This window comes from Chanos chanos, chromosome 12 (genome assembly GCF_902362185.1).
Source record: "Chanos chanos chromosome 12, fChaCha1.1, whole genome shotgun sequence".
NCBI lineage: Eukaryota > Metazoa > Chordata > Actinopteri > Gonorynchiformes > Chanidae > Chanos > Chanos chanos.
Window position 1 is genome coordinate 6,008,042 of NC_044506.1, and position 10,090 is coordinate 6,018,131.

Sequence of the window (10,090 nt, forward strand, 5' to 3'; positions counted from 1 at the left end):
ACTGCAGACTAAGCAAAAAAACATTAAAAAAAATAAATAATTTTTTTTTAAAAATCTGCTATGGTGTTAGTGTGAGAGCACTTCCTCTGGATATGCATGCAAACGGCCAGGGACGGTCAGACGGAACATCAAGCACATCAAGGCTTGGAGACAGTTCAAAGGATGGAACAGAAAAATGGAAACAAGCTCGATTTTGTTTTTTTGCAAATTTCAGGATATATATGCCTACATACAACAGCAACAACTATATAGTTATTATAATACTTAATTCACACACACTCACACACACACAAGTAATATTCATTCATTTCTATCCTAACATACAAAAGGAACTAAAAACCATTTCAAAGAGAAAAGCATTCTCGACACGGCTCAGACGTTACACCAAACAAAACAAGCCAACAAAACGTCTTTTTCACGACCGTGACTCGACACGTAGCTATAAATAGAAACGTAAAATGTTTATTTCCAGCTATCTGCAAAGATCCCACCCGGATGGACACAGCAGGGATTACAAGGGCAAAGTCGTCACTTCAAGGCAACAAACAAACAAACAAACAAATAAATCCGACAAAGATCAACCACTTGGGCCGAATTTCTAGACCTCACACAAAAACAGCCGACGCTTCGTCGAAATATATTATCTATCATAAACATTATTTTACAAATCATCATCATCTTTCACCTTTCTCCAGTAAACACTCTAAACTCCGGCCCTGTCTGTTGCGTCTGTACCCCGACGTGCAAAGTCAAGGCCGCGACAGAGCGGATAAGTCACTGACCTCTTTCCTATCCGTGTGCCAGAGGAACAAACCAGCTTACGGAGCTATAATAAGCCCGTCCTCAGCGGGTGCGACAAGGCTGCTTTCATTCCTCTACCGGGTCCAGCACGTCCACTCTCTCAATGCCATCTCTCCCGTCTGACCCTTTTGTTCCGACCGCTTACAGCAAAGCCACGCGCGCTCTCGCTCTTTACCTGTAAGGGCTACCGTCGCCGTGTCGAGGAGGAGGCCACGCTTATGATATCCAGTCAAGTGCTCATTCAAGAAATCGATAAGAGAGTCGTCTGGCAAACTTAAGTGGGGTGATTACAATGTTTCAAAAGAATAATATGATACGCCAGATCATTTTTAATCTGTTCTCACGTTCAGTTCCGAGACATGAAGTACCAAAAAATTATTGCTGTTTGTGACTGCCAAAGAAAAAAAAAAAAAAAAAGTTTTCACTGTTGAATGCCTTGCAGGAATTGACTGTAATAAAACTGGTCAGCTACACCAAGCTACATTTTAACCTATTTATAAGTCCCAAATAGATAGTGATGATGACTTCTCTACCTGTAACAGTCTGTTCAAAGCAGTGAGAGAAAGCTTTGCCACAGAGTGTTGTAGACTGTGCTTTCTACTGCATTATGACATGCCTGTATTGACTCATGCTCTTTTGGTAGTCATCTGGCAGTTGTGGCTGTGTTGTTATAATGCCAGGGTGTGTGTGGTTGGCGGAGGGTCGGTTTTGGGCGACGTCTGGGACAGTAAAGGAGACAGCCAAGAGTCAGAACAGCCTCTGGCATTGTCACGTGACACACCAGGTGGCCAGACCCTGCTACGTCACTACGGGGTGTCAGCTTTGGCTCCGACCCAATTTGGGGAAGGCGGGTTAGGTTACATTCTGTCTCAAAGCCCAGCCTGACAGGGGCTAGTGAAGGGGGTGAGGTCCGCCTTAGGGTGAGAGGAATGGAAGGCTCACTGGAGGCCTCCTTCTCCCAAAATGCCCCCCCAAAAAAAGAGGACTCAGAACTCATTTGTACCCCAACTATTCAACACACTGCTCCACTAAAGGAAATTTACTCAAAGTACAACCACAAGTAAATAACCACTTTGAGGAGTCATATAAAATCATTAAAATAAAGAAAGAATGTTGTAAATTCATCACATGCTAAGACAGCTAGGATGATAGCTTGCCTGCTAAATATGGGACACATGCCCTTAAATCTGCTTTCACATGCAAATAATTTAAAAAATGATTTAATAAAACATAAACAACAGTGTTTCGTGCATACTTGACGTCACTGGAAACATTTTGGTTGAAACACATTTGGAACTCATCACTTAACCTTGTTAATAGGGATGACCTTCACCTGACCGAAACTCTGTGTGTGTGTGTGTGTGTGTATACAATGTGTTGAGCTGAAATGCATCTGTAAAAGCAGCCAGAGATTAAATAGCAACTCACACGCAAGCCTCAGTCTTATGTCAACGAAAAAACACTCATAATTAACAAGTCAAGTGCAGAGAAAGTCATCAACACAAACACTTAAAAAAAAAAAAAAATAGAGAGAAAGAGAGAGCTCCGCCCAGTGCTGAGGAAACTTGGTGGAAAGTTACAGTGTGTGAAAGAGAAAGAGAGAGAGAGGGAGAGTGCTGGGAGACACTGATATACAAGCTTTGGCCTCTGATAAGGCCTAACTGAAACATTCAACCCCGTCCCAAGGCATCACGCGCATGTACACACACACACACACACACACACACACACAAAAACAAGGTCACACAGGACCAGGAACATTCTTATGCTTTCCAAAAAAGCTTTTCCACAAACACACACACACACACACACACACACACACTGAAACAGTTGTGGGATGCAGTTAGAGAGTCGACTCAGCTTTGCACAATGGCAGATAAAGAATGCTAGTGGACACTGATGCTGAGCGGTGCACCTTGTGTGCACCCCCCACCCCCCGTCACCCATACTGTACCATCTCCCCTGATAGAAGAAGACAGAGAAGAAACTCTTCATTACAGTCAACCTAACAAGTATCTTCTGGGTTAAATTAACCACCACACATACCTCTTCCTGTTAAAACCACCTTAAACCAACTGTACTCTAATCTCTATTTCTATCATGTGTACCAACAGCTCTACCATGCTTGTCATGTCTGTTGGACTAAAATTATATTTACCTCTTCCTGATTAAAACCCGAAAACCAGCAGATTGTTCATACTTTCTGTTACTAAAATCGTCAAAATGTCGTCAACAGCACTAGTGGCTGGCAGTTTTTCTGATTAACAGCAAATGTATGTATATTCTATCTGAAACCCTCTTGTTTGTCCCAAGACAAAGTCACTTTTTCTCAACACATTAAGGGTAGGCCATGCTGATTCCAAAAGCTGGAGTGTTAATAATCCTAACTGCCGAAGAAATGAAATGGGGAAACAAAATTTTACATGTCAAAAAAAAAAATTAAAGTAATGAAACGCTGACAGCCTAAAATGTTTTATAGTGTCTGAGCAATATAAATCTGTTAAACATAAACGATAAGAAAGGGAACTGCAATTATGCAATCCATCTCATCTGTTTTATAACGGGACACATCCATATCAAAATCAATTTAGTGCGGTCTGCAGTGTGTCTGTAACGTCAATTACCAAAAGCTCTCTTCAAAGTGCAGAGGATCAGATACCAATTTATCGCCTTGACTATGTACGAGGTAATGGATCTGCTCAGACTTCACATAATCGGTGTATGAAATCATTACAGCGAGCTCACAACGTATAATTTGTATTACATCATCACAGAAGGACATCTGGATAAACTGTAGAGGGAGGGACGGGGAGGGAGGAGGGGGAGAGAGAGGGGGAGGGGGGAGAGAGAGAGAGAGAGAGAGAGAGAGAGAGAGAGAGAGAGAGAGAGAGAGAGAGAGAGAGAGAGAGAGAGAGAGAGAGAGATGTGCACAGTCATCATCCGTATTTTCTATTTTTCATCGTCTATAAATGCATCGCTTCTACCTGCGACACGTCGAAGTCAAATCTGGGTGGTCATCCATGTCATCTAGCTTTGTTCTTTTATGTGTCTGTGTTTGCGTCCGTTCACGTTGAGGAGTGTCCAGATACCCAAGGCTATTAATGACTCGCAAACATCACTGGCCTTAACCTTTGCACAATTCAAATCAGTCTATTTCGAACACCAAATAAGATTCCCGGAAATCCTAATTTAGGTTACACAACATTACGAGACGAGTTAATCCCACTGTTTAGTTGTTTGACGAATTTCACCTTTATTGACACATACATACATTTTAACGAGGAAAGCCGACCGACCTCGGGAACAGCCAGCAATAACTTTGTTTCAGCGTGCTAGAGACAGGGCAGACAGATGGACGTAGTCCAAATATTTAACAAGGTAAACAGTGAAAGGGGCCTTGTTTCTTAGAGTCCCTGGCTATCTGTGCGAGACTCGCCATCCTCGCGCTAATGTTATTCTTGAGCTGTAGCCAAGTCTCGCCCTGGGGATGAAGCCGTTAAAACTATCAGAGGCGTTTACCTGGTCTCTCTCTCTCGCGCGTGTTCTCTCTCTCCCTCCCACTCTCCGTGTGTGTGAACGGAGAGGGGGCTAGAAATGTACCCTTGTCGCCCAAAAAACAAAACAAAAAACAATACGACCGACAAAAATACTCCTCGTTATCTTATCTTAGTCTGAGCTGATACACAAAAGACTGAAAGATAGAAATAAGATGGAAATTTGAGAATGCTGTTTGTGTGAAAATGACCTAGCCTAACGACGAACAATTAAAACTGCCAAGGAGTTAACGGAAAAATGATACAGCGAAATTGCTCTTTTTGAAAACTCACTGAGCCCACTGCAGTGGTGTGACAAGAGTAGTGGAAAATTTTGGAGTTTGTCTCGAAGCCCCGCCTTCCGCTTGCCAATAGGTAGAAAGGGAGGTGTCGGAAAACAAGACTGACAGCTCGCTGTGACTCACCCACGCTACCAAGATCCAAACAAAAAGCAAGGTGAGGTGCCCGAGGTAGAGCCCGGAGTTAACAATTATTCAATGCCAGGGGCGTTTCCACAAAAAACGGGATCCGTGAGCAAATTTCCATCGATTCACTGACAGCATTACAATCACTGACACGCTCATAGTCATAACTGTAGTAACACCTGTTTACATGTGTGTAGTAAGTAAAAATACACACACACACAAACAAAAAACCCTTCACTTGATGCAGCTAAACGGTCTCACCCGTCCTGCATTCTGAACTGCTTCCATTGTTTTTCAGGAGCGTGATAACAGTTCTAGTGTTACAGAAATACCTCTGCGTAAAAACTCTGGGCTGAATAGGATGAGAGGGAGAGAGAATAGAGAGATAGAGATAGAGAGAGAGAGAGAGTTGAGGTCAGGCCAAATGGTGTCTGCCATACAGTATATCCTTAGAGATGAAGTAGGTTATGTCTGCAGGCGATTCTGTGGGAGCCACAGTGACTGTGCTTGTGATTCAGGAACATCTGGAAGCCTCTGAGAGAGCACCTTATGACCAGACAAGGGAGTCAGAGCTGAGAGGCTCGCACAATGGCTCTCCTACGAAAAAAAAAACTGCTTCAGCTGTTTGAGAAAAAAGGGGAACAGGCTTGAGAAAGACAAGGAGAACAGATACATGCAAGAAAGAAAAAGGGATGGAATAAGAGGGAAGAGTGTAGGGAGAGTAGAAGAGAAAGAGTAAAAGAGAAAGAGAGAGAGAAGTGTAAGAAGTATATGAAAGATAGAGATAAATACAAATGAGACAAGAGAGGGATGAAAGAGAGAGAGAAAAGTGAACCACACGCTCCTGAAAGCGGTTGCTCTTCCCTGACAGCAGTAATAAACGTGTGTTTTGTATTATCAAGAGGCTCTTCAAATATCATTGGAGGCAAACAGAGATAAGGAGGAGAGTCTTTTAACTATTTGATCTGGAAGCATAAATCCTCCATAGAAAAATACCGCACACAAACAAAAGCCTCTCGACACACACGCTAAAGCAAGAAGCTGTGTACACTCAGGACAAAACCTTCTATAGAACATGTTACTGCCCTTAATAACCTAATCTGTCAACTGACTCTATACAGACATCTGTGAATACTGGTAATCCGGTCTCTCTTGTGTTAAGAAGAATTGAGCCCACAAAAGGAACATAGGCTACTGACAACAAGACAACAAAAACACATTTTAGGACAAACAACTGACAACAGGTTTACACTGACACATGATGAGACAAAGATGTAGTTTGGCATTCAGAATCAACCTGTCAGTTTAAACAACTGTACAAAATACAGAGCTAACCTGTCTCTCTAACCACTAATCAAATTGGCAATGGTGGTTGAAAAACATCCAGGTAGTTAGACAGGATGTACACGGTTCTCCGTCTGAGGAGACGAAACTCTGGTACTGCCCTGATTGGACGGCTGAGTTTCAAAGTGGCACTGATGAGAAAAGAGGCCTGGGGTCAGAAAAGGCTACAATTCTGTTCTTAACCCATCCACCACAGCTGGTCCACACGCAACTGAGCTGAATCAAAAGGATTATTCTGAAGAATCTGACCATCTCTCTCACTCCCTCTCACACACACATACACACACACAGGGTTCCCTCAGTCAGTATTTAAAGTCACTGTGAAAAGCCTGTCGGGACACAATAACCATGGCAACGGTGAAACCAGCCACGTCGTGACATCAGAGGGGACAATACGGTTAAAGAATTCCTTATTCACACAGGAACCCAGCAACCTCCTAAAAAAAAAAACTCCTGAAACCCCAGTTCAAATGGATTATACAGGATGTTTCATGCATTTAATCAAAGAGAAAATGCATTATTATTACATATGACACAGGGAAATAATGATAAACGAATATATGAACAAGAGTCGTTTTATCAGAACGCTGACTAATGACTATAGTAAACTTTTGTCCAACTGAAATGGATTCTGTGCCCAGTTTTGTGTTCAAGATGTGCTACATTTTACAGCTGTGTAAGGAATAAACAATTAAAAGGTTTTGGTTCCCCTGTCCGCAAGAATCACATGCACAGGGTCGGTCTGAGTCAGCAGTGGGACAGTTTAGCAATCAATATAGAGCAGAGAGAGGGAACCAGCAGTTTCAGTTCATCCCTAAGTCGCACGTGCAACACAGAAAACAGGCCTCTATCTAGGTTTATAAAGCAGTTTTTTTTTGTTTGTTTGTGTTTTACAAAAGATGAAAAGTGTGTGTGTGTGTGTGTGTGTGTGTTCAGAGGAGAGAAGATTATTGGAAAAAAAAAACTATTTCAACTCTACGTAAATATATATATATATATATATATATATATATATATATATATATATATATATAAAACCAATACGCAGAGGAAAGAAGGAGAAAGAAGAAATTAGAGAGAGAAACAAGGAACACTATGACTCACCAGAGGGCCTTGAAAGCTACATAAATCTCTCCTGACTGCATTCAGCTGCAGTGCGTTGTGACGATGTGCTCCTTGTCCTTTCGAAGACGAATGAGCAAAGCGACAGACCTGGCACCTGCAAAGGTCAAACAAACGACAGTGGCTAATACAGACGTACAAAACACACCTATCAGAAGTCTAACCAGCGCCCAATACACAGTGTCTCGAGCACTATATGGACTCTGAATCCACCCAAACAATTTACTTGACACACACACACATACCGCTTTAATCTTAAAAATCTGACCACAACACTTCGTGTAGGGTGACAACTAAGCTAGGAATTCAGTCTGCGTTGCTAATCAGTCACGTATATGAGGTTTTTATGAGTTCTTTCAGTTTACGAAAAACAAACAAAAACAAACGAAAACAAAACTTTTTAGGCAGCCCCCGCGGGCATGAGAGAGAGTGGGAGGGATTCCCTATGCAAATTATCAGGTAGCGTATGGTGCGGCCAAGATATTTGTTTACTGTGACAGTGAAATGAGGAATAAACAGAGACGGAGAGCGAGGGAGAGGGAGAAAAGGGGAGAGAGAGAGAGAGAGAGAGAGAGAGAGAGAGCGTACTAATGCATTTTCATGAGTCTGTGCCGTGTGACAAGTAATCAAAGAAAGTAATCGTTAAAGCAATATTTTAGGATTAAAAAAGCGCCCGATAGCTCTACTGAGCAAACTCAGAAGAATCGAGCACCTGGCATATACTGTGAAATCATATGCGACGATTTCTTAATTTCGAAGGTCAACACACACCACCCAAGGTCTCCCTCTGCAAAACCCAATTGCGTAACAAATTCGCCCATCGGCGAGGCAGCTTGGTACACTACAGCTGGTCGAGCGAGATGGCCATAGATTTCTGTACAGAGCAGAGCCTCATCTCTTGATTTGCCCCAAACAGAAGCGACTGACATTCTCTAAAAACGTTGAAAACTTCAGCTTTCGGAAAAACAATTTTGTTGATGTAAAATGTGTACGGCGGTTAAGAATAGGGTTATATCTAAAACCATCTAGCCATTCCTTGGATACCGCGGTTTGCACCTGCAAGGTAGATGTAGATTGTTTATCATAACCGAAACAGTCACCGATTTCCTTAAACGTACTTTTCTCTTAAAGGACAAAGATCACTATCATGAGACAAAAAGGACAATGAAAACGCGTTTCCCCCGGCATCATGGTAACGGATGACATCCTCTGACACAGAGGAGTAATGATACACTGTTGATAACGGGTGGATGACTGCAGCGTTGCACCTTGGTCGAGTTTGCCACCAATGGTATTTTAAGCGTCTCTTCCTTTAAGCGTAAGAGCAGACTTCACTCGACTAAGCTTCAAAAGATACTAACACCATTGCAAAGAACATTGTGCCAAATTTTGAGGGTTGGCAAACCAGTGTTTTGTGTCCGTTGCAGCATAGCTGTCAACCGTTCTGAGTTTAGGTACAGGGTTGCCTGCAGAGAGCTGAGATACTATTACACAAAAAATCGGCTCAAAACAAATTTACACATAAAAAGTACCAAGACACTTACCCCTGTTCCTCTCTCCGTTTAGACAGCCAATTATGGGAATGCGTTACTCGTACAGTGCTGTCTGTGCTTTAGACCCTCTTGGAAAGGTATTTTAGTGTTGGTGCACTGGTCGGGATCCTCTGGGATGTGTTGCAGTTAAGCCTCTGTTTTAATACGCCTTTAAAGGCAATATCTGTCGGAAATAAACGCGCCGCTTCCGCTGACGGTAGAGGGGCTGATTTGAATAAAGGGGCGGGGTTTAGTCTTTAAAGGTAAAGATACCTCTGAAGCGCTAAATCTGCAGGCATTAAATTGTTTAGGAACTGTTTACAAGAAAAAAACACGTTTATTGTTCATCTCACACATACTGGTGTTTGCATTACATTATAAAACACATGTTTTAACGTGAAGCTCGTGTTAGTATTGTCCTTCAGTGTAAATGCACAATATTTCATATTACTTTATAATAAGATTGTTCTGTCATACAGTACTTCGCTGGATGACCAGTATACACTTGGTCACGAAATTCGACAGCATGCTTCACATTGCTGATCATTAGTTTGCCGCAGGAAGAACACCGATCCATTTTTGAACTTTACAGTGGGAAATGTTTGTCACGTAGATTCTCTGCAGATTCAACATTAGTTTGACGAGCGGAAAAAAAATCAGACGCATAGTTTCACTTGCATCTATTAAACATTTCTCACTGTGAAGTTCAAAAATGGATCGGTGTTCTTCCTGCGGCAAACTAATGATCTGCAATGTGAAGCATGCTGTTGAATTTCTCGAGACATGTTCACTGTGCTGTAATCTACCGAAACATTTTTGGAATGCAGTTTTAAGATTTGAGATGATGCGTTTAAAAGACGTTTTTCTGGACTGATGCATTTTGGTTTGGTTTGGACCTGAGTTGTTGTGCATTTCATCTAGGCTGTAATTTCAGTCCATTTGTCTGTTAGTTTGGCTGTATGCTTTTCTGTTTGTTTGTTTGGTTGTCTTTAATGCAGCAATTTAATGTGTTATAACATAACCTTAATTCCTACAGATTTATCACGCTATAACGTACACATTCATCCCTCTGGTGGAAGAATAACGTTTTAACTTTCATGTATTTTATTTATTATTATTACTTTTATCTATTTGAGCTGAAAATATATACTTTGGTCCCAAGTACCCGTAAGCAAACATGTTGAATGTATTGAGGCAAAATGTAGTATGTTTGACCATCACAGATTCACCGCTTATGATAACAATTTATTTATACAGACAACAGATAAATGAATACTTTATACAACTGTCTAATTACACACAGTGCATGCTGTTATTAACCTGTGGCAAAATA